Source organism: Coccinella septempunctata, chromosome 1 (genome assembly GCF_907165205.1).
Source record: "Coccinella septempunctata chromosome 1, icCocSept1.1, whole genome shotgun sequence".
In the NCBI taxonomy this organism is placed as follows: Eukaryota; Metazoa; Arthropoda; class Insecta; order Coleoptera; family Coccinellidae; genus Coccinella; species Coccinella septempunctata.
In genome coordinates this window covers 3,962,506-3,982,372 of record NC_058189.1, presented here as the reverse complement: position 1 = coordinate 3,982,372, position 19,867 = coordinate 3,962,506, and the positions used below count along the sequence as shown (strand labels likewise).

The following is a 19,867-nucleotide window of genomic DNA, read 5'->3' as shown; positions in this document are numbered from 1 at the left end:
CTCATTGTTGAGAAATTCTTCGATATATCCTTCATCAACGTTTGATGATTTCCATCCACCATGCCCCTTTAAACTCAAGGTCGGCACCAGAGTCAACCAATATTGCAGAAAACCGACGAAAGCAGTGACCAGTATATTCTGTCGGATTTTCCAAGTTCAAATAACAAGCAACTATTTAAGGTATTTTTCTGAATTGATGTATCCCTACTAACTGTCTACAAGCCTTTCCGCTTTGATATTTAAAAAAAGTCGGTCACTGTTCATATTTTCTGGTCTTAACGAAACATAGTTTCGATAAAGATTCAGGTAGGTACATCTGATTTACTACAAATGATCTTGGTTCGTTGGTTTTTGAATCAGGTATGCTAATTAAAAGCTTGGGTTTTAGGTCTTCTATATTGTGCAGAGCTCATCCATTCTATAGGCCCCAGAAATACTAAATATGAAGCAACCTAAAAAAGAATAAATGTGTAATCTGAATAGAAATTAAAACCATGTAAATTGCCTTAATCGTTAAATTTTTCTTATCTGGAGCTTCCTGGATAAATTTTTCGATTTTTTCCTTCGTTGAAATCTTACATTGCGTTGCCCTATAACCTTGAGCTTGCCGTTTCAATAAAGAACGAAATTTTGAATGTGTAGATATGTCTACATTGAGTTTAATTGCGAGGATTGACTTCAACATTGCCAAGTATGCCATTACAACATTTTCCGAGAAAGAACTCGTGTTTTTACTCTTGCGATAGCCCATAAAACGTTTATATGTATATTCGTACTTTTCTCTTGATTTCTTCGTAAATAATTCTGATGAAGCAGTGTTTACTGTCTCAACCAGTCCTGGAAAAGTGAAATTCATCATCACTCATCATTTTACACTGTTTTGTTTTCGAAAACACCAGCATATAAATTTATATGGGTCAAGTTTGACAATTCAACATTCGTTTCCATAGTAACGCAACCAATTTCATTACGAAATTCACCATTTATTTATGAATGAAATAATTCGCAATTTTTTCAAAATTAATTAATCTCTATCGAAATTTGAACGATCTGCGGAAAAATAGTATGTTTACCTCGTTTATAGCAAAAGCCACATGTTAGATTTTTCCTACCCGGTAAACAATATACTATTTCTTTTCACCAGTTATTCGATGATAAAGTTACGCTAGACAAAAAGGGAGCATCATGCTGAAAATATCTCCAGGATCTCTCCTTATACTATACCCTGAAACTGTGCCATGGCAACGCTCTCCTCTTTTCCCTATCGGCGGACGCCTTATGATGTCATTAGTATAATCTCCCTCATAACCTCGGACGTTTCTGCCATGAATCAGACGAAATAAAAAATGGTGTAAAAACTGTCTCGAAGTTTCAACTCGACGCAATTCGGCTGTATTTTAAAGGGGATTTTTTATCGCATCCCTTTTCGTTTCCTCGTCCTCGACCTCGTCGCCGCTTTCACTTTCTTATCCCATTTTTTCAACTGTTTGAAGCCACGTTCATAGACTTCTGTAGATTGTTTTATATGCAGTTTCATCTTTGATGTAACTGGAACCGGATTATCCAATTATTTTCAAGAACGAATTCTGACATCAATCGAAATTTACGTTGGATGTTTTCTACCAAAACGATAAAATGCAAAATATGTTTTATAACTCTTAATTACACTAATTGAGTACCATCCCCCCAATCAGGCATTATTTGTATCAAAGGTATTCTTTATGTAAAATTACGCAGAAAATAAGGTTGAAGGTCGCCTACTTCCAGCTAGATAATATTTTGCAAAATTAATTAATCTGATTCAAGAAGATGAATCAGAGGATGCGCAATACAGCAAGTACCTACTAGTTGGGGGGCCGACGATGCTAAATCTGCATTTACTCGAGCGTCGTCGAAACCTAATGGATTTTGAAGATAAGATGGTTAAAAAAATAATGAATGCGGAGGAGATGTTTCGAAAACACTGATTTTTGTGACCTTTATGGCTTTTATTTATTTACCTTTTTATAGCTTTTTTTTTTTTTTTGATGTAGCAGGGGGAAAATCTGCAAAACAGACGAACACACCCTCTCCTGAGGGGGAACAGTGTGGGGATTCTCACTCTCTGAGCTCGAGACCCACTAAAAACCCTTAACTGCTTCTTCATAGGTTCCGGGCATTTTGCCTATTAACCAGTTGACTCTTATGGTTTCTGGACTCTCACACGATCATAGTCGTGTTGATAGTTGCATACTGCCTATAGCTTTTATAGGTTACTTAAATCCTTAACTGATCTCTCTGTCTTCGGTGGTAGGTTTTTGACCTTCTAGCTTCTTCTATTGGATCATAGTCGACTAATCTTCGTAGTTCCTCATTTGGATGTTGTTTGGCTTTGTCGAATATCCTTTCCGCCTTTCTCTTCATAAATTCTGTAACTGGTTCCCATTCCAAGTCCTTGTAGATTTGTTTGTTCCTAACAAACCAGGGTACGTCCATCGCCATTCTAAGGAGTTTATTCTCAGTGGCCTGTATTTTCTTGATGTGGGTCTTGGCTGCGAAGCCCCATGCCGCCGATCCATGTGTGAGTTGTGGTCGCGCAATTGTTTTAATCATCGTCAACTTGATGTTCTTATTCATATGACTTCTTCTGCCTATGAGTGGATAAAGTTTACTCATTGCGGCTTTTGTTTTATCAACTGCACATTTGATGTGGTTTTTCCATGTAAGTCCTCTGTCAAGCGTCACTCCTAGGTATGTTGCTTCATTTTTCCATTCAACCTCTTCTCCATCAACTTCAAGGTTTCCTTCCATCCTCAATCTTCTCTTTTGCAGTAATATTGCTTGAGTCTTTCTTCCATTGATTTGGATTTTCCATTTGATGCACCATTTGAGTAATTCATCTATGGCTTCCTGCAGTCTCCGGTGTATGATCTCTGGGCGTCGATGTCTGAACGCTATTCCTGTGTCATCTGCGTACAAGGTGAGCATATTTCTAGCATTCTTCGGGATATCATAGACGTATATTACGTAAAGCAGAGGTCCAAGTACCGGTCCAAGTACAAAAAAGCCAGCGCACTCGAGAATGTACACGTGACTTTTTTCCAAGTTTGGCTCCCTCCCACACGCTTAAATTGTCAGATTAAGAGAGTATATACACTTCAACATGTAATTAACCACATATATCTCAATCTGACACGCTCGAGTATGTGCAATGATAGGTTTTTTTTTACTATTCTGACAGGCTGTCCTAGACAATTCCCCCTATATGCAGTTTTAATTTTTGGTAGAGGTAGACGCTCCAGTAAATTTCTCTCTTAGCTCCCCAGCTATACGTCAAGATAAATTGACGCCAATACCATGCCAATGTGTTCTAGTGTGACGTCAATGGGGGCAAAACCCGAGTGCCGAGTATTTTCGATCTCCTATTGCGCTTCCTTTGCTATATATTCTTGTTCTGATTAGATTTTAGATTTTCTTTGTGTTCTTTGTAAGCGGATCTCGAAAAAGATGGGAACTATAGAAACGGTTTTTCAACATAGAAAAGAAATTTGCAACTATCACTGTTTTTCAAAATTAACTTGGCAATTTCTGTCAATGTTATTTCTACTTCATTTTGAGGTTTTACCGAAAACTTATGTATACTTCATTCAAATTTATTTTAGCAGTCGGTTGGCCATGAAATAATTTTCTCAAGTTTTTGTAACTAGAACGAAGTTAGGTTGGCACTCATGAAATGTCGTTAATATCATAACGCCGTTGCCACAACTAATATCAATTTTTATTACGAAAATTCCTGAAGTGATTGAAAAAAGAGACAGGGTTTCAGGAAGTGCTATTTAGAATTCAGGTCCGCTCATTCAAATAGTTATACCCTGATATTCTAAAATCCACAATATGTCAGACGGTAGCGAACATATTCAAGGTAAGAGAATTTATATAATGTTTCATCTGAATCTAAACGACTTATATTTCAGCTGAATATTTCCACAATCAGAAAGATTGTGAATGAAGAGTATAACAAAGAATTTCCTTCTATTGGGAGACCCAAAAAAATGGTTGGCATTTGGGAATTTTATGTTTGAGTGAATTAATGCGAAAAGTTAACTACAGGATTTTCGATAAATGTCATCGGAGAATGATTTCCTTAAAATGGATTTTTCTGTTTTTCATTTGACTTGTCCTATACAATGTAAATGTCTTAAGGTACTAATAAATACCTAATTATTATAATTACATCAATGTATTAAGATGAATAGCCACAAATACGAGCAAGTTGCCCTGTTACTGTTTATTCATGTGAAATTTTTGTTCAACGGGGAAGTCGCATCTTAACTTGAAACTTCCTTCAACTCCTTTTACTTATATTGATGCAAGATGATTTTCATTGAAAAATTTAACATTCTTGTAATTATCTGTTAATTCCTTCGGGAGATACCCATTGCCAACCACTGCATCATATGCATTTCATCTTCGGGTTAATATTTTTGAAATCTACAAATGATGTAAGCCAAAGAAGATAACGAACATTAACTCTCCTCAAGCTAGTGCATATTATGATATTATACTGATCTATTGTATTTTCCATGCAAATAACTGGATTTGGTATGCCTTCAATCAGTTTGTATAAACTTCAATTATGTTCGTCAGATTTTTTCCGAAGAGATTCGACATTGTGATAAAAATACGTATTAACAGAAACTTTTACGTAGAACGGGCAACATAGCGTTGATTTAAAACCCAAAAATGTTTTGACAAGCTTCATAACCCCACATTTTCGTACTATACAGAGTGAAATGTGTCAAATTTCCATGGCCAACCGACTGCTAAAATAAAGTTGAATGAAGTATACATAGAAAATGTCTGTTATTTTATTTCCATATTCACCATATTCTACTCGAATTTTACAGGTTTACAGGAATGTGGAGTGTTGAAAACTTAGTTCGACTAATGCCGAAGTTTCGAGGATATATTTCCACTTCTTCAGGGCAAAACTGAAATTATTTCTTGCACTGAGTAGATCAGAGACACATCTTATTGAACAAATCAAACCTGATTTTTGGGGTTTTCTGGTTATTAGTTTTTAACAATCCTATAATCCTTCAAGATACGGATAGAATACTCAGAAAAATTTTCTGAATGATCAATCAATTCTCCAAAATGTGAAATTCAAGCAATTTCATTCAAAATTTCAGGTAAATTGGATAAAATATTTGACATCAATTGTTTATTGCACCATGGATAACATGGATGTATTTTTCGAATGTTGATTTTATTTCTCCGACTGAAATTGATTGAAATTAATATGGAATTACCATTATACATATCTGTACCTACCTACATTCGAATTTAAAAATTGATGGATTCAAAATGAATGTTGAAACTCATTCGGAGGATAATATAATGCTAAAAAAATTCTATTCTGAAAGCAATCCGAATAAGCGCAATTTATTTATTTTTTGGAAAACATTCCATTCGTGTGGTCCATCCTCCTCCACATTGGGATAGCCCTTGAAAAATACTTTGATATTTATGGTTCACTTTCTTGTTTTTCTCACTGGATAATTCAAATCTAGGAACCCGCTAAGGTCAAAAACTCTGTACCTACATGAAGCTGTTAGGTGGCGGAAATATCAGACTTTCAAAAGATGATCAACTACAGAAATCGAACAATGAAAGTGGTATAAAGTAGTTATTTAATCAACTAGGTTATTAATGAAAGCGATCAATGATTGAGATCATTAATCGCTCAATTAAAAAAAGAGTTGATTACAAGATTTTTCCGTCGACCACATTTTGAATTGAAGGTGAATTCTTGATTGAAAACATTTTGTATCGATACGTAGTCAAATTTGACACCAATTTTCTATGTTCATATCAGAATGTTGATATTTATGCGGCCGATCGAACAATTCGAGAAGTCCATAGAGGGCATATTCGAGTTGTGACATTTTGAGAAAATCACATTGATATCGTTCCCTATAATATCTGTTAAACAATGTATGGAGCTGGTGGAAGCTGGAGTTGTAGTACATAGATATATTGATTACTCTCTAGCCATCATAATTTTTCTGCAACCTCCACAATTCATCTCTTCTCAATTCACCCGCTTGGTACTACGAAAATCAATGCGACATACAAATAAAATAATTATTTGGGAAGCTGTTGAATACTTCTATGTTCGATTACCCATGACAATAATGCATTAATAGGAAATTAACCAATAACAGGGTTCATTAACAGCTAATTTCGTGTACGTTAAACAGTGCTATTATTAAGAGGTCGGCGGAAAAAAAAATGAACACTCACTTCTAAGTAACGATAGGCGATAGTAGTTTCGGGAAAACTCTTTTTTTGTAAAAAATTATTGAATTATATCTTTCACCTTAATTTTGAAACCTTTGTAAGAAGTACTAAGTACAAATACTATATTTGCTGTCAGGAATAAAACTTTAAAAAAAGACACTCATTATTGCCCTTGACACGGTTGATTGCAGTTTTATGTCGAGCATTGTTTTTTCTTTGTGATTCATTCTACGAAATTTCTGATTGGAGTCGAGAGCTAAGAGCGAATTTCATCATCTGTATATTTGGCACCATATAAATAGGCGCATTTTGAATTATTGATTATGAAAATTGAGGGGATGTCACTTTTTCTTGTGCCCGATTAACACGTATTGTTGTTAGTAATAATAAGCCCAAAACTTGGATTGTTCTCAGATAGCGCCACGCTTAATGTTAAAAGAACCATCTAGGAGCCTTTCATTTGTCGTCAACGGTTCAACTTGCACAGTCTCTGAAAGACAAGTATACCTAGCCGTGATTTGTCGGAGGTATTTCGGGGAAATTTTCCCCATAACAGAACGTGAGATACCTGCAAACAACCTAAAATCGTACTAATCCAATCCGGTGGAATTTATGTCCTTCCTAAACGGTCGATAAAATCACGTTCGTGTTGGGAGTAGAGCTTGCTTCTCCGAAGATCCTGAGTAAGGAGATCTCAAACGCACGAGCACAACTGCATCGGCATTTTATTGGCACAGGCCGCAATGTGCTGACTTGATTAAAACGATTTCCGCAGAAGTTTCACTTGAAGCCTCCGTTTACGGTCAGCAAGAAGGAGATGAAAGAAACAAAATAGCGCTTGAATTGGAATAGGAGTATGTTAAGCTCAATTGTTTCAAACTTCGTAGGAACGCTACATATTTATAAATGAACCTATCCTTTTTGTAGTTTGTTCAAAAACATGTCAAACTAATAGTGAATGGATCACGCGTTTTCGTTTCCAAGAAAATACTTTTACAAAATGGTCTTCGGAATGGGGAATTCTCTTCAATTTAGGTTATCACATCTTATGCAGGTTTAAACTGAATAATTATGAGTTTCATTCATGAATTTTTCGAATGCGAAACTATTCAAAATCATTTTTCAAATATGAGGTTTTAAAATTTAAATCGCTTCGTTTCTAGTTTACGACTTGGCAACAGCGCCTACTAGAAAATAAAAAGAACAATGTCTTGTTTATAAAATAACAGCTGTTGATTCACAGCTATCATAAGGCACTCACTGGCGAGCCTCAACAGCAACCAGCCATAAAAATCCCATAAAATTTTACGACCCTCTTCGTTCGTCGCAGACTTCATAGACAGACGTCTTTGTAGTATATTTGTTGTCCTTTATTATCAACGCACATTTCGGTCGATGTTGCCAACTTGTGTAATAAAAACGAAACGCTTTAAATACCAATTCTTTTTTTTTCATTTTTATGTACTTAAAATAATATTTTTGGGAAACGGTTGAAATGGTTATTTCAAAATGTGACGTTTCAAAGATATTTCATAAAAAATACATCATTTTAGTTAGAAGGAGTATTCCTCAACAGGCAATAATTGGCACTTGGCTTATCCAGCTTCTATGATTTTTTGCATTTTAAACTAACTATTGTCGGTCTAACTCTTGTCGGCCTTAGAGGCGTCTCGCCACTGGATACTCGCTTTGGGCTAATATTTCCTCAAGAGCAATAGCTTGTCCCAAATGCCTATCTATTTTTGAAGTTATCCTCAAATGTTTCAAATGCTGTATCTATGTCAATAGCGGTATTTTCGCCATAGCTGTCTCGATAATTGCTGACATGAGTATGCCTGTAAGAAGTGTTGGATTAATGGTTGTATTCTGATTTTCATCTGTAAGTTACAAATCTGTAGCGTACGATCGATCTGTCAGTGTCCGATTGACAGATTCGTAAATAATGTAATTCTGGAAATGTTCCTGTAACTATCTTCTTTACAGTGTTACTTTTGAATCACTTATCGTAAATAGTTACGGATTCCTGTAAGCTACAGTTCACTAAAAACGTCCGCAGAATTACAATTTTCCTGTAAGCTTATGAAAAGTTACAGATTGGTTTACAGATGAAAGCAGAATACCACCATAAGATTCAGATTTTCTGATGAATGCCTATTTAACCTGAAGCGCCTCAGAGCAAAAACCCGTACAAAGTTTATCACGGAACTTCAATATGCAGATGCCTGCTCACTTATCCCTAGAAGCTCAGAGGATCTACAGATAATGTTTGACAACTATAAACATATATACGAAGCTTTAGGCCTTAGACTCAATATTGACAAAACCAAGATCCTGGTGAGTCCGTCAGATAGCCTTCAAACCGATATCAGCCTGGAGTATGGAAACTCTAGGTTGAGCAGTTCAAATACTTAGGAAGGTTCAAAAATACTAGGGCTAACCTGGACACGGAAATACTCAACTGTATCAATTCGGCATCACGGGCATTCTGGAAGCTAAAGGACAGAGTGTTTCAAAATCACGACCTCAATCTGAAGACCAAAACAGCTGTTTACAAAGCAGTGGTCCTCCCAACGCTTCTTTACGGAAGCTAAAGCTGGACGATCTACAGGCGACATATTAAACAGCTTGAACAAGTGCAACAACGTCATCTACGACAAATAATGCACATCAGATGGTTCCACAAAGTTTCAAATGCAGAAGTCTTGCAGCGCGCGAGTTTTATAACAATCGAGAATCAAGTAACTAGGGCTTGACTTGAATGGAGCGGCCACATTTTGAGGATGCAAGACACAAGACTCCCTAAAATTACCTCTGTATGGCAAATTCACAGAGGGAGCTAGAATACCAGGAAGCAAGTATAAGCGGTTTAAGGATACACTACATCAATCCCTAAAATCGGTTAATGCCAATCATAACTGCTAACAACTAGCGTTAGACAGATCACAGTGGAGGTCTTTGGTCCACAGTTATAATGAAGACTCGAGAAGAATACAGCGGCGGCCAGTTCTGGTTGGTGACTATCCATGCCCGGAGTGTGGAAGGATCTGTAGGTCACGGTTGGGTCCCTTCGGTCATAGGAAGCTCACAGTCGCAAGTAGTTCTAAGAAATTATAAGTTTGATCGCACCATTAGTTTTGTTTTAAGCCTTTTTGAAGATTTATTCTCGGTAACGTGATTCAGCAATGAATGAATGAATGTCAATAGCCTAATCCTATAGACTACTCAGTAAATCTTTCATCTACCAACGTGGATTTTCGTCCTGTCAGTAAATTCGATGTACAACAATTAGATTAAATGCTACAATGGCTGTATCTATCTGAAAAAAGCGGTGACAGGGTAGAGCGCTTCGCACTCTAAGACGGCTCGCTCGTCTTAGAGTTAATCAGCATTATTTCGTGTTCCCTTCATCTATTCATAAATACTCTATACTTTCAAAAACATGATATTTGGTAATCTTCCTTGCTCCGAGTTCTCTGCCTACCGAGCACATGCACAAGACAAAAGCCAGACGCAGCGATTACGCTCGATCCAAATTCGTTCTTTTCTGCGTGCTCTGTCACAGTCAGAGCGAAGATAAATAAATTATTCTTGCTTTCTGAAACCATCCTGATAATCTCCTTGCCGACAGCGCCGCTCGATCTATAACCTGGCAAAACCCAACGGAAACACTCTCTAAAATATGGCGTTTCTCAACTCACCCGCGTCAAAGATATAAAGCGGCATAAATCATGGGGATGGACGCAATGTAATGATAACCAACGTGAGAATTTACACCCTTCGCTTGCGGGATGACCGGGAGAGGAAGGCGACGCTTTAAGACGCCCCAGGGAGACGCAAATCACTCCGCGTCCTAGCATATAAAATAACCGAAATCGGTCTCGCGCCTATCCTAAAGCGTTTTTTCGCAGACTACTTTTTATGGGTTGAATATGGCCAGATTTTCATTCATCATCAGCTGTGGGTGAACATTAGAAAAGCAACTTTTAATCACTCTGACTGAGAATATATCGAAACAAAAGGTGACTGAATTAAATGAAAAATATCGTAAAATGAGGATAAATGAATCGAGTGGATGACTAATACAGATAACTGAATTGAAGTGAAAACTGAAAATGAACAGACTGAAAATAACCACTTTGACAAAGATTGTTCGATGAGAAAAATCATCCAACTTTTTTCCCTCCGTTCATAGAAAGATTTTTAGTTAGTCCGATTTATTATTCAGGGTGAGTCTTTGTGTCGGACAAATATTTGAACAGCAGATTATTGGGATCACAAGAAACAGTCTTTTCCCTTACCATTTTTTCCGAATCAGCTCGGTTGTTGAAGAACCATATAAACATTTTATTTATCACAACGATTTTATCTAATGAGATGAATGTCGGAAGATAATTTTTCATTTACTCGATGAATCCCCAAAGATAACACTCACGTCTTCCAGTTTTCTCATTATGACCATTACGTACCATAAAAATACAAAAAATTCAAAGAACCCAACTCTTGAAACAATGTTGGACGCTATCTAAAGAATTTGTTCTCTAAAATAATAGTGTTTTTCATATTTCCTCGTATAATGCGCCGTTTCCGAGTAATTTGATGTTCAAAAATTAAAAAGTATCTGTGAAATTCGAAAAATTGGGTACTTTGACCGACTGCAACCCTTTTGAAGTTCCCCAGATGAGTAGTGTCACAGATTTAGTTGGGGTAATTTTGTTCTTCCAGGGGTGGCATAACTCATTATGAAACTTTTTAAAATTATTAACTGGTGAAAAAATGGTATAGGAAAAAATTGTTTCTTTTAACCTCAAGAATCTATTGTTAAAATCTTTGTACGAGTAAAAGACTCATCCTGTAGATCATCTGGTGACTGCAATTTTCGATTGGACATACCGACTACTGATATCTATCCCTTCGACAAAAATGAATTAATTTCTGGGCTATAGTTTTCGAGTTATGACTGAAACTGATTGTTCCAACAAGGTTGATCAGAGAAAATGCCGGAACAGGTCAATTTCTATTCATAGGGGGACATATTTTGAGCAGAATTGTAAGCCGTAATCTCCTCAACCCTAGGTGTAGGAGCTATCACCCCTAAATTCTCAATAGGGAATAGGGGGTGAGCTATATCTCAATTGAAAGATCACTTGTCCCTCTACATGAATGCTATGGTTTGCAAATTTTTATTGAGTCCTTGAAGAAGTTACAGTGACAATTATGTCTCGACATGGATGTCGGAACAGGTCAATTTTTATTCGGAGGGGATCATGTTTTTAGCAGAATTGTAAGCCGAAATCTCCCCAATCTTAGGTGTAGGGGGTTGTCACCCCTAAATTCTCAATAGGGAATAGAGGGTGAGCTTTATCTCAATTGGAAGACAATAGTATTATGTAGAGGGAAATATTACCTTCCAATTGAGGTTTAGCTCACCCTCTTTTCCTTATTAAGGATTTTTGGGTGATAGCCCCTACACCTAGGTTTCAGGAAATTTCGTCTTACAATTTTGCTCAAAATATGTTCCCCTCCCTTCTATTGACCTGTTCTGGCTTTTTCTTCGAAAACATCCTCGTCGAGACATAATTGGCCTGGCAAATTTTCAAATTGTCACCTCCTGTAACTACTTCAAGGAATCAATAAAAATTTGCAAACCATAGTATTCATGCCGAGGGACAAGTGATCTTTCAATTGAGGTAAATCTCACCCCCTATTCCCTATTAGGAATAGGGTAATAGCCCCTACACCTAGGGTTGAGGAGATTTCGGCTTAAAATTCTGCTCAAAATATGTCCCCCTCCGAATAAAAATTGACCTGTCCTGGCATTTTCTCTGAAAACGTCCTTGTAGCGACATAATTGGCGTGGCAAATTTTTAAATTGTCATCCTGTATATTATTCCAATCAGACAAAAATATGCAATTCAATGGTTGAACTACAATTTGAGTCATAACTCAAAAATTATAGCTGAGAGAATTTTTTAGTGTACACCAATGTACGTATACGTATACGTAAATATATCTACGGAAGACAGTTTCCATCTTGAGAATAACATTCTTGAATAAGATTCTCGAGATACACAGTATCCCCAAAAAGGCAATTTCAAAATGACCATGTAACGTTCAATGTTCAACATATATCAAAAAAGTGAAAGCTCCTTTGAAGGCTTTGAAGTAGGTACCCCATGAATTTCTAACTTAAAATATTATATATCCAACGGTTGCAGAAATACCCTTGGGGGACAGCGAATACAAGAATATGCACTGTACTTCGAGATAATCCAATTTGATCTCATCACCAGAAAGTGTTCACTTCTGGAGAGATAAACCAAGCATCCACAAGCACTCCCCTTAAATCGGAACCCACCTTAGTTTATTCAACCATGGAGAATGTTTCGCTATCTGGTCTAATAAAACTGTTGCGAGCGCCTTATATCTGAAATATTTTCAAATTGAGAAATCATCGTACCAAGCTGTAGTAAAATAGTCCTCCTCGTTAATCCTAGAACTCATTTTGAAGGATATTAAAAATAACATGCATAGAAATGCTTGAGTTTCAATTTCATAACGAGAGCCCAAATTAGCAGCAAATGTTACTTATTATGCTCCAACCCCTTGAGGCGGGAAACAAACAAGAGACGTTCGGAGTATCCTCTGCTCTCAGAGCGAGTCAACATAGCGAATCTGAAATGCGGCCTTTCGCTACCGCATATAAAATTCAAGCAAACTTAATCCTTAACGCAATTGTCTAAACACTAGAAAGGTCTCTCTCTCAGACCCTTCTCGACGCCGGGTCACGTTCTTATCTCCTATTCTCCTTCCTCGAGGACTGCATAACTTTCCCGGAGATCCAGGTGCGACAGATGAATGTCACTCACTCAACTATATCGCCAGATGTTCCTTCCAAGGTTGCATAGAGAGTGGGTTAAAATTGAGTTATGTGGCTTGCGCTTAGTAGACCTGTCGAGGAAGTTGAGGTTTCGTCAGCTTGTTTGAAAGGAATGCAGCTCTTCACTCGAGTTTGTGTTGCTCTGAATTTGGAAATTCGGGACAGTTTTCGATTCATAACGGTGCAGTTGCTGTTGGAAACACGGTGGTTTGGAGTCGAGGCAACAACGTATCTACCAACTTCGTATTTCGAATGGAAAGGATTCAAACTAACAGCTCTCAACAGTTCTCAATGTCGTGAGAACGTATTATTTGCTTGAACAAATTTGCATTTTGATTTGAATATGAAAATTTTGTTCAGTTTTCAGACGGAATACTTAAAAAATAGTTACGAAAAACTGTCTATCACAGACGAGAATATTGTCTCGACTGTCTTTATAGACAGTTTTACCTTTACGGAAGTAAGTAGTTACCCACTTGATGGCCGCATCTAGGCAGTCGTATTTTCAAGCTCAGCTCTACAGTAGTGTTACTGTAGACCGTGAATATTATGGATGTTACCGTGAATATTATGGAGTCTAGTTATATATCTCTCGTTTTACTTTGAAGCTATTCCAGCGTGCTTTGTATGCTCCTGTTCGTCGGACGATAATGAAGACAGTTATTCCAATGAATGCAATCCTAAAAATCTCAGTGAAGTATATCTTGATTACGTAAAGGAATAACAACATTTTTACGAGGTTTTTTATTTTCATAAAGTTCATCGCAAGAGGAAACACGCAAAGGCGAAGCGACCTCGCTAGAGTGCTTTATTCAGTACTCTGATTTCTCGGCTAAGCTGAAATGGAAATTTATCGGGAAACGAGAACCTGATGCACCTACAGCTCCTCTATACATTTAACTGTGCCGCCTTTGCATTGGATCGAATCCGTGTAAATCTGATCCTGTGAAATAAATAAACATCTCCGTCACAGACAACTCAGGGAAAATGTCGGCTCGAATTTTATAATGATGAAGATTTGAAATGAAATATGAGACATTCAATGAGCGTAGCTCTCTTAGAGAAATGTTCACCGTAGAAATGTGTTTCGAGCTTTCGACTCCCATGAGAGTACATTCGACTGAACTCCAATTGCTACGGCTCATAGAATACGTCACCGAAGGAATGCAGACCAAACAGGCAACAGGATTAGTTCTGATTGATATCTTTTTGATAGAGTATAGCACGAAGGCCTAATCTACAAGATGAAAAAAGCAGGATATTCGACCAAGCTGTGCAAGATTATAAGGAAGTATCCGAGGAATAGAAACTTTTATGTGAAGATAGATGGAGCAACCTCTCAAACCAGACAATTGGAAGCGGGAGTTCCTCAAGGATCGGTATGGGACCTCTGTCTTGCGTAATAAACGTTCATGATATCCCGAAGAATGCTCACCTTGTACGCAGATGACACAGGAATAGCGTTCAGACATCGACGTCCAGAGATCATACACCAGAGACTGCAGGAAGCCATAGATGAATTCCTCAAATGGTGCATCAAATGGAAAATCCAAATCAATGGAAGAAAGACTCAAGCAATATTACTGCAAAAGAGAAGATTGAGGATGGAAGAAAACCTTGAAGTTGATGGAGAAGAGGTTGAATACCTAGAAGTGAAGCTTGACAGAGGACTAACATGGAAAAACCACATTAAATGTGCAGTTGATAAAGCAATAGCCGCAATGAGTAGATTTTATCCACTCATAGGCAGAATCATAGTCATACGAATGAGAAGTGGACGATGATTAAAACTATCGCGCGACCACAACTAACATATGGATCGGCGGCATGGGGCTTTGCAGCCAAGACCCACATCAAGAGAATACAGGCCACTGAGAATAAACTTCTTAGAATGGCGATAGATGTACCCTGGTTTGTTAGGAACAAACAAATCTACAAGGACTTGGAATGGGAACTAGTTACAGAATTTATGAAGAGAAAGTCGGAAAGGATATTCGACAAAGCCAAGCAACATCCAAATGAGGAACTACGAAGATTAGTCGACTACGATCCAAGAGAAGAAGCTAGAAGGTCAAGAATCTATCACCGAAGACCGTGAGATCAGTTAAGGATTTAAAAAGTGATCAAAGAAGATCTAAACCTATAAAAGATATAGGCAGCATACATCTATCAACACGACTATGATCGTGTGAGAGTCCAGAAACCATAAGAGTAAAGGAGAGTCAGAATCCCCACACTTGTTCCCCCTTAGGAGAGGGTGTGTTCGTCTGTCAGATTTTCCCCCTGCTACACAAAAAAAACTCCTATCAGTGATGTTACAAAGTGTAAGCATCAATTGGTGACAAACTAGGTAAACAAAGAATCTTGTTATTTGCATGGAAAATACAAGAGATCAGTTTCTAAAAATATTCTTTTTTGCTTGAATTATTGACACATAATACGCAGTAGCCTGAAGGGAGTTAATGTTGGTTATCTTCCTTGTCTAAGGTTGAACACGTTACATCAGCTGTAGATCTCAAAAAAATTAAACTGAAGATGAAATGCAATGGTATCTCTCGAAGGAATTAACAGATGATTAGAAGAATGTTAAATTCTTCATCACAAATCATCTTGCATCAATGGAAGTCAAAAGAATCAAAGGAAGTTTCAAGGCACCTTTGAACACAATTTTCACATGAATTAAAAATAAACAGGACAACTGTCTCGTATTTATAGCTGTTAATTTTTAATACACTGATATAATGATAATAATTATATATTTATTGATTCTTTAGAGCATTTACATATACGTATATACAAGTCAAATGAAAAATAAAAAAATCAATAACTTATTTTACTATGACATTAATCGAAAATCCTGTGGTAATTTTTTCGCAGTCGTTCACCCTAAAATAAAATTCTCAAATGACACCACTTTTTTGGGCCTCTCAATAGAAGGAAATTCTTTGTCAACCTCGTCATTCACAATCTGATTGTGGCAACATTCAGCTAAAATATAAGTAGTTTAGATTCAAAAGAAAAGATTCGGCATTTCCGTAATAAAAATTGATATTAGTTGTGGCAACGGCTTTATGACATTAACTACATTTCATGAGTGCCAACCTTACTCCGATCTAGTTACAAAAACTTGAGAAAATTATTTCATGGTCAACCGAGTGCTAAAATAAAAGTGAATGGTGTATAGTTATAGTGTATATGAAATTGCTACTGAAAATATTCAAAATCCAGTTATCGACCTCTTTATTCGTTCAACTTAACATTTATTTGTTCGTTTACTAATTCTCGTATTGCTGAAATAAAATCTCAAGCCTTTACGGAAAAGATACAATTTGATGAAAGTATGCACATTGGAGAGAAAAGCCTGCGAAATTAGGAGCACTCAGCTCATTATAGAGCGGGTTAGTGAGTTGATGTTTGGAAGGATGCGAATATTTTTATGCATGCTGATTGCGATGTTCATGGAGCATCTCATATTTCTGAGAACATGCAATTGACTCTAATAAGAACTTTCCACCCAGTTTCCAACTTGCGCATCATCAAATCGGATTAGACATTATATATGATTCCTTATGCTTCGCATGCGGAAATTAAGAAGCAAGAAATAATCTCGCAAGGCAACTAATCAAATATCCTGTGAATAAAAGTTTTCTTGGCATGATCTGGGTTGTTAGCTGAATTGGCAGGATTACAAAATACGCTCCGGAGCAAATCAAATGCAATTTTTTAATTTGAATCCTGTTGTGAAAACTCATTATATTCGAATCATAGCATATATGTAATTGATTATACAGAAACTGTTGTGATGTCCCAAAGATAAACGCAGAACAGAAGAGAGTTCATCCTATTCACCAGTACATTTTTTCGGGACATATCAGAAGGGATTCAAATAAAAAATTTACGTTTATGTAAACTGCATCTGCATTTTTCATAACACAGAAAATCGGTCTGACATCAGTGGAATTTTCGCTTCAATATAAATTTTCTTGAAAGATAACGGATTTGTGGAAAAACAATCCACTTCTACATTTCGCTAGGTAGTCTCCTACATCTTCTTTGGTATAATGATTAGCGGTCTATTGGAAAAGACGTAATGGCCAACACTATGCAAAGTCTGCTAACTAGAATATCCATTCACTGATAAAAAAAAGTTGATATGAGGGTCAAAGAAGGGACCTCACCTGGTCGGTGTGGGGCGGCTGATGAAATACGGTCTCTCCAGGAAAAAATGTTTGAAGTAGACGGTAAATACGGTTAAATTTTGTACGGTCACTCCAGAGGAGTACGGGGGAAATACACGGTAAATACGGTTAAATTTTGTACGGTCACTCCAGAGGAGTACGGTGGAAATAGATGGTAAATACTCACTCCCTCTGTCGGCGGAAATCGGTACGGTGGCTGGTCTCAGTCCAATTGCAGTGCACCCTGTCTCTCTCTCTCTCTTTCTCTCTGTGACCTTCAAAATGGCTGCCAGTCAGACAGCGGTAGGAACCCCAAGCCCACCTGGTACTCAACGGCGGTCGAACGGTCGCGGAAGCCGGCACTCTACAGCCTACAATATCTAGATGAAATTTAAACGGTAGGTAGGTATTTTCAGCCAGTCCAACGGACTAAAGAAAATAGCGAAGATATCCCCTCAGGTATGCCCTACGTAAGGAATAATAATGCTACAAGTGACTTGCCTTAAACATTCAAACTTGTCTTAAACACTTCCCTTGGTACCTCGATCTCAATTAATTTCGCTCTTAACCTTCAGCGGCGGGCCTCGAAGAAGTACCCCTCTCCGCAGTCTCCGCGGAAAACTGTCCCCAGTATGAGTCTAATTTCCCCATTCCCCACTCAAATTGTTCGGTCAATCAACCGGCTCGGAAAGAGACAGAAACAATTGAAGAGAAGGAAAAACGGAACGAGTTGAAAGACCTTTCTCGAGTCAGAAAAAGTAGGGTTGAACGAAAAGAGTTATAAAATATATGAATTCTCAAAACATATACGGTTTCCGCTTCGAACATGGGCCTGGTTGGTAGAAAACGATGCCATAATATCAATCGGTAAAGCCCCCCTATGAAAATATAACGGTTTTCTTCCAGAATATTACGGTTGTCAGGTCTTATTAGGAAAGTATCGGTGGAAAAATTTCTTTTTGTGGCGGAGCAAAAATCTGCCACATCACATTACGAGTATGTCGCAAGCTATTTACGATACCGGTAGCGCGAAATTTGATTGAAATTTTTGGTTCAAGTCTCCTACCTGAGCAAGTCTCCCCTACTCCCCCTACTCGCCGAATTCCAATATCGAGTCCAAGAAGAAAGAATTCCTCGACGCAGGAATTCATAGAGCAAACATATACCTTGTACACCTACATCCTTAACATTCAAACCCACCGTCCCTGCACTGGATCGGCCCGATTCGAATCTGATCCGATGGAATAAGCAAACAGGAGTATAACGCCTTCATCGCATATATATTTCGGAGGGCGATTCCGGTCTTTCGTATTCGCGAAACGTTCCCGGCATATAATAATTATGCACCTTGGCGGTTCGAACGGGTGCATCGGTTATACGTGACAATATTTGCATATCTGGGTCTTGGCCGTGAAGGGCCCTCCTCTACATCGCCACTTCACGAGGTGGTTTTAAAGGGCAGCTCTGCTGAAGGAAACGGGTCAAGTTGATTAATTAGTGGTCGTCGAGGAACGGCGATTCGCTTTTGTGCAATGTGTGGTGGATTCCTGCACTTCAACCTCGACTTCAACTTAATTGGGAAGGGAGTCAGTCATATTTGGTTTTTTAATGTTGAGAATCAACGTGGTTCATGAAGACGAATCATGGCTGTAGAAATTTCCTGACGATACTTCATTTGTGATAGTAATCAGTAGGGATGCCCATGAGACCAACGAGAACAGATATTAGTAAAGTCTCGTCTTGTCTCTCGATGAGACATGAAGTCTCGTCTCGAGACTCGAAAAAGTCTTGTTGTCTCGTCATTGATAACGTTTGGTGAAAGCGGAATATTCAAATCAAATAATTATAACGTATACTCTAGTTAATCTACCGAGTTATAATATTTTTTCCAATTATTTATCTTTGTTTGATTATAATATCATATGAAATTTCATTTACTGTTTGTCCTACCAAAATCAGTAGAAGTAGGGGAAGTTGTCTCAATATGAGCCCCCCTTTTGATTTTTCTTTACTAAATCTTGGGATCTTACGAATAAATATCCAATAAATGACACACTGCAAGCTCAGAGGTTTACCTATGGTATATAAAAAAAGCATTAGCAAAAAAATTCAATTTACTAGGTGAGATTTGTGTGAAAAATTAAGAAAATGTACTATCTACATCTGGATCAGACTGAGTGTAATATGGACCCTCGAGTGAATAATTGATAGGTCTTAGTTTGAAATAGGCATGCTACATCACCGTCATCAGGAACAAATTTTCCAATTTCGTAGATATCCATATAACCATCGTCTGGGACAAACTCGTGACTTCCATCCCCAGATTCGCTGACCTCATTGTTTTTTGCTTGTTTCTTTTTTTGTTTAATGTCTTCTTAGCTCTTGATTCTGAAAAGACTTGTCGTTTGGTCGTTTGTCCTAGGCGTGCTAATGCTGGGTTTCTCTAACTCTACGAATATAAATCCAGTCCCATATTACCAACAATCCATATGATTCTTCAAAAGCATCTAATTTGTTTTCCATTTAGTAT

The 19,867-nt window shown here is 37.5% G+C and overlaps 1 protein-coding gene across 9 annotated transcripts in view; it reads left to right on the top strand.

Moving 5' to 3' along the window:
* LOC123322654 (hemicentin-1) overlaps nucleotides 1-19,867 on the top strand; it is a 637,965-nt gene that overhangs the window by 267,434 nt on the left and 350,664 nt on the right. The gene's annotated exons all lie outside the window — the stretch shown is intronic.